The following is a 6,447-nucleotide window of genomic DNA, read 5'->3' as shown; positions in this document are numbered from 1 at the left end:
ACCCTCACGAACTTAGTCACGTTTCTTGGTCCTCAGGTGGCGGGTAACCGTGCATCTGAGACAGTGGCGCCCTCTGAGGTTCGGGAACTGACTTAGTCAATCAGTTTCTTCTTGTTGATTCCTGTACTGACTGCAATCGTCAGTCGCTGCCACCGTATCACGGCACCGCTGACTAGTAGGAACGCTCGTAGTCGCCTTCAGCTGGGGCCGCCCGTGCCGGCTCGTATGTCGCTTGTAGTCGCCCGTCTCTTCATCAAGTTTTTCGGCTTACGAAAGAAAGAGCGCCGATCTGCTGAGTCGCCACTGTCCCAAATGCACGGTTATGCGCCTCCTGCGGACTGGGATCGGGGATACGCTACTAAGTTCCTGAGGGATAAGTAAGACTCCGCCTGTCTTAGAGAACTTATCTTGATACGGGATGGGTGTACATGAGCGATATATTAGGTATAAATTAGACGTCGACCGTAAGGTCGGAGAACTCTAACGCGAGTTACATCGCGGCGCGCTTTTTAGCTTCTGCTGGGTCCTTACTAGAGTTCCCAGCCCTTTTATAGAATCTCAGCTATCGCGTGATCTATCACGTAGTGTAGTCCATATCTTACAATATAATTATAATGAATATAATAAAACGCCAGATTGACACCGGACATAAGTAAATATATTAGTTCAATCTCTCGGAATTACCCAGATAACGGTGTATGCAAATTATTATTTATATACTTGCATGAGTTTAGAGTACAGATACTCGCTCTGTTGGGTCTCTTTAATTTTTGGTTTATAATTTCAAAAATTTTCACAATTTCAAGAATTGTAGTATTATACCCTAATCAGGTTAATGTATTTCGAGAACATGTGGCTTAGATGTGGCTTGCTGATAATGATATCTTCGCCTATTTGGCGTCATGTCCTTGAACTTTATTTCAATTTTTTTTTATTTATGTAATAATTTACAGTTTCACCCCCCACACTTCTTTGATACGCGCGCTTATATAGTCGGAAGCCGTGAAAAGATGGCATTTAAATTCGCCTATATAATGTTCGACAAGAGATGATTTATACTATAAATCATTTAACTGAGATCAATGATACATGTTTATCTCTTAATTATCTCATAAAGCAAATTTCCTAAAATAAATAAGATAAAATACATCAATTAATTTCTTTCATCTGTTTGTGTGATATCAATATCTTATCTGCTAACTTAACACTGCTAATTTTCAATCAGAAAAATTTTGCTGCCTCTCTGAAGATGAGAGTTTGAGGCGAGAAATCGGTTCAAAGACATATTGATTGTTAGGCAAAAAAAAACATCTAAAACCATAATACACTGGGCTTGATTCCGAGCACGTTCAAGTTTTCAACCGCCGACAAATCATAGCCTAAAAAGCATGATTATATTATATACAAAGTAAGACTTAATTGCATGGGAAATGATTATCAGATACGCGTGGAACATGATACGAGTGCTGCTGCAGTACTGATAACCGACAGTCTAGTGTGGCTAGAGCTTCTTTACAGCGAGCGCGCTTGATCAGAGAGGTTTTATATTGAGTTGAGTTGTGGCTACGGAACGTTAACCTTCTGTGCCGCGCAGCGAGACGAGCCAAGAAATGTAACTTACCTTTACACCAAGCAAAACCAGTGATTCGTGTATAGCTAAATGCGGCGATTGAACGTAATGATTATATTCTAGATAATTAAATTCTAGATAATATAATTATATTCTAGATAATATATTCTAGATAATTGAAACAGCGATGAAAATGAAAAAAAAAAATAAATGGTGTAAATGACGGTGCGGTGGTGCAGAAAGAGTGAAAAAAAATTGCACAGAGTGGCCAGTTAGAGGAAGGAGAAATGAAAAAAATAGTTATGAAAAGGTGCTCAGCGCATAACTTGGTTGATCATAGATTTTTAGGGGTTTCATTGGGGGCACCCGTCAGAGCTGTGGTTAGTTGCGGGGAGTATTGTGGGGTTGATTGTGATTCGATGCGTTCGAGATGCTTTTCACGAAGAAGGGTGAAATAATAGGCACTCACTATGTTGTGAGTTTCGCTCAAATGTTCTGTCATTACCTTATGGTTCTTCGGTTTTTCACTTACTTCGTTGTTGATGATGATTTGATGGAGACGATGGGTAGTGGAGCGCTCGTGATACAGTGGCTGGCTAGAGTTGGTCAAGTGTCTTGTAGTGTAGTGCGTCGCTCTCAGTCTGTTACGTCAGTCAGGAGTCATTTCGGGACAGCCGCATCCGGACGCAAACGTTATAACTGCCGTCCGAGCGCAGCATGTCTTGTGAAGGTGGTTTGGGTATGCGTGTAACGGTACGGATGTCGGCGTCCAGGCGCCTAGTAAGAACGCTCAGGTGTAGATGGCCCATGTTTGGGTAATAATGGTCATTTTATATGTGACTACTTGTAGATGAGGTGGTGTTGGAACCAATGCATCTTGGAACTCTTGAACCGTTGATGTTCTCTATAAATGATGTACTACGGAAAGGTGAGTTGGTTGAAAAGTTCGGGCTCCTATATTTTCATTTTGCGCCAGATGTTGCTGGCGTGTTCGTGAATGACTGTTGATCGTGGGTATATTGCATCGTTCGTGGAGAGACGGGGGCCCAGGACAGGTATGTGGAGGGCCTAGGTATGTATCTATCATAATAGATGATGGTTTGTCGTGAATAGATGAAGTCAGTCAGCGTTCTGATTGATTTCATCACCGGAGATTTTGTAGGCTACGTCGGTGTGCCATACGCGGGCGAAAGCTTTGGAAATGTCTTGGAGGACCAGGTTTTATTTAGTGTTTTTGTGTGGAACTGATGGCAAGAGTCTCGTGTAGTGTAGCTAATGCAGTATGTGTGCCTCTGTATTTCCTGAATCTGTGCTATCTCGGGTTTAGTATGTTGTGTGTCTCGAGGTGGCTATAGAGTGTGTTAAAAACTTTGTCTAGTAACTTGCCGTGGATGTCTAGGATGGAGATTTTTCTTCAGTTCAGGCTTGGTGTTGTGATGTAAATGGATTGGGATGAATATCACTATTGCGTGTTGGATTGAATCAGGAAAGTAACCGACCGAGAAACACTGATTGAATATATAGAGAAGATATTGGATAATGTTCCGAGGGAGATTCTTGAGTTATAGGAGTGTTATCACAGAGGGACCATGTGCTTTTTGTTTGAAGGTGCGAAGTGACTGTTTGAGTTCGGCAGTGGTGCATGATGGGTGGCAAATTTAGAGGGTGTAATTTAGAGAGCTCACCTGTGTTGTAGTGTTGTCTGATGTTGTTCACATGTTCTTCAATGGTATTGATGTATTTAGTGTTGAATTCGTCGTTTCAATGAATATGTTTTGTCGATGTCGTCTAAATAAGGGTTTTCTCTTGGGCAGTGTCTAGTTGAGTAATTTTGTGTGGTTGGGGCTGACCGTTTCGTATTTGAGCCAAGCATCCGTTTAACTGACTTCCATAATTGTTTAGTTTCTTGCTGGAGCTTGAGTTTTGTGATGGGTTTCTGCCATGTTGTTGTTTGGAGGCGTTGGTATGCTGTTTCTTTGTAGTTGCGTACGCAGAGCTATGAGTCGATTGAGTTATGGGCCGTGAGCTGCCTTGTGTTTCAAGGTAGCTTGGTGTAGTGTTTGCAATCTGCATGTGTTAGAAGAGTTTCGGGTGTCGTGAAGAGTTGCGTGTGATCCTGGGGGCGTCTCCTGTCTGTGGCGTCTTGAATTAATTTCGTCCCCCTGCCGAGGTAGCAGTCTATTTCCTCGATTCAAGGGTCAGGCAGTGAGGATACTGGGTGGCGGTGCGGTGCCACTAGGAAAGTTGGAGAAAAAACAAGAGGTGGCACAGAGCGGCCAGAAAGAGGAAGGAGAAACCGAAAATAACGGTAGAAGACGAAATAGGCGCAATGCGCATAACTAGGTTGAGTTTTGGTGCTTTGGGTTTTATTGGGGTTGGGTGGGGGATTACCCGTCAGGGCTTTGGATGGTAATCGTGGACGATCGGTGCTCCTCTTTTGAATTGTTGAATATTTTTTATTTATGCACTTATTATTATTATTTATAGACGAAATAGGCGCAATGCGCATAACTAGGTTGAGTTTTGGTGCTTTGGGTTTTATTGGGGTTGGGTGGGGGATTACCCGTCAGGGCTTTGGATTGTAATCGTGGACGATCGGTGCTCCTCTTTTGAATTGTTGAATATTTTTTATTTATGCACTTATTATTATTATTTATTTATTTTATTACTGGGTGGTGCGAGATTATCTCGGCGAGATTAGCTCTTTGTATAGTGTCGAACCGGCCCGGAAGAAAGATTTACGTTGTCGAATTGGGATCAGTAATGATGGTGCCGGCTGAGATGGTGCCGATGATTGGAATATGATCTGAGGGGGTGATTGGTCCGGGTTTTAGGTGAATGTTGTGGAATGCTCTATTGTCTTGGAGAATTCGATCTGGCGAAGTAGTGCTTCTATGGGTGATAAGTGGGGAGAAGTAACGGTCTTACGTAACAGACCGAGAGCGACGCACTGCACAAGATATTTGACCAAGTCTAGCCACTCACTGCTTCCCGAGCGCTCCACCACTCATCATCACTATGTGGGTAATTTTTCCCTATGTTATTTGGGAGTGGAGCTGTTTTAACGAGTGGTTGGCATTTTCACACCCTAGCGATGGATGACTGGCATTTAAGTCTGCTCATAGGTGCACCGAGTCTGTTGAGAAAGGTACGAAAGTCGATGTAGTTGATGCAGCCTATGCGTGGAGGTATGTTGGCGGTTCCTATTGTGATAGGGCCCTGTTGGGTGTCTATAGTAATGGGTGACTGGCATTCAAGTCTGTAAATAGGTACACCGGGTGAGGTCTGTTAAGAAAGGTACGAAAGTCGATGTAGTTGATGCAGCCTATGCGTGGAGGTATGTAGGCGGTTCCTATTGTGATAGGGCCCTGTTGGGTGTCTATAGTAATGGCGAGCATGTCAGAATGAAAGTTGTCATGTAATTTGTAACGAATGTGGCTTTTTATTGCAACCACGGCACCGGAATGAGGTTCGTTTTCTTTGTTGCAGGTGTATGTATGGTGATTAAAATTCTTCAGAAGGCTGTTGAGTGCGTGATCGTTTAAACTTTGAGGAGGATGTTGTCTGGGTCGATGTTATTGTATATATTTGGCAAAACGAATTTCTTGTTGTTCCAGATTTGGACGCTGTGTTATATTTTTATTGTTCGTGGTGAAGTCATGTTCGGAGGGTATGTTCAGAAATTAACGCTCTCGTATTTTTTGAGGTGATTGTTGTAATGGTACTGATTCGGTCCATGCTATTGAATAAGTCATCTGGAATGAGGTTGATGGCGGGCTTGTAGAACTCGAGTTTGTCGCGTCTCATCAAGTCTACTATTTTCATCGAGCCTGTGTCCCTCACTGAGATCTTTAGTCCGTCTTCAATTTTTCGTAGCTCATTATTGTACCAGTTATTGCTCGATGCGTGCGAAACTTCGCAGGGATCTTTTGTGCTTTTGACTAGAATTACAGGTATGGGCTTGTCATGTCGAGATGCATAAATGAATTCTTTTGTAATTTGAGTCTTGGAACTGGTCGTCGCTAAGTTTCCCTTTCGGTTGGTTGAGGTCACTGGAAGCCTTGGTTGACTGGGTCTCGCTCGACTCGGCGGTTATCGTCTTCAGTTGGTGGGCGGGACAGATTTAGGGTAGGTTGTCGTGCGTCGTCGTCATCGATGCATTCTGTGCTTTAAGTCGAAGTCAGCGTCGGAGACTTTGGTGCTGGACGAGTAGAAGTTATAAATTTCAGCGAGTCGCGTTCTGGAAATACTGCGTCTATGTTGTAATTGCCTTTTAGCGATTGCGATAATATTACGCCGAATCTTTGCTGACGCGAGAGGCTGGCAATGTGTGCCTTCGGCATCAATACAGAAAGTGTAATTTGTGTCGAACTTGTGAGAGTTTAGTTGTACTGTGAGGTATTTGTTTGCTGTATAGCCTGTTTCGCAATATCCATGCACCTATGTTAGGATGGTTTCTTGCTAGATTTTTTCCTGTTGTGTTCGTCATTTCATCTGAGTGACTTGTTTGCGGTAAATGCAATTTACGGCAAGTGTATGGTGTTCGTTTTGTAGTTTAACCCTTTTTTGATTGGTTTGGTACATTAAGTATACATGTGGTAGTTAGCAGCACATTCGGAACAATATGGTATGGTTGCGGTGTATTGATGGGTGGGATGATTTTCCATTTGTAGCGTTTATATCAGATGAGGAGGTGGGGGGCTTTTCTTCAATTATGGAGTATCCACCGTATTATTATGAATGAATGAATAAATATCTTTCCTCCTCGCACAATTAGGAGGTGATTTTTGCATTGCACATATAGAAACCGTCGGTGAGTTCTCTTTGTGCTTTTGTGGTATCAGTGGAGATGATTTTCATTACGTGGGTGTTATGTT

This window comes from Hyalella azteca, unplaced genomic scaffold (genome assembly GCF_000764305.2).
Source record: "Hyalella azteca isolate HAZT.00-mixed unplaced genomic scaffold, Hazt_2.0.2 contig1674, whole genome shotgun sequence".
Lineage (NCBI taxonomy): Eukaryota > Metazoa > Arthropoda > Malacostraca > Amphipoda > Hyalellidae > Hyalella > Hyalella azteca.
The sequence above is the reverse complement of the archived record's forward strand: the minus strand, read 5'-3'. Positions refer to the sequence as shown.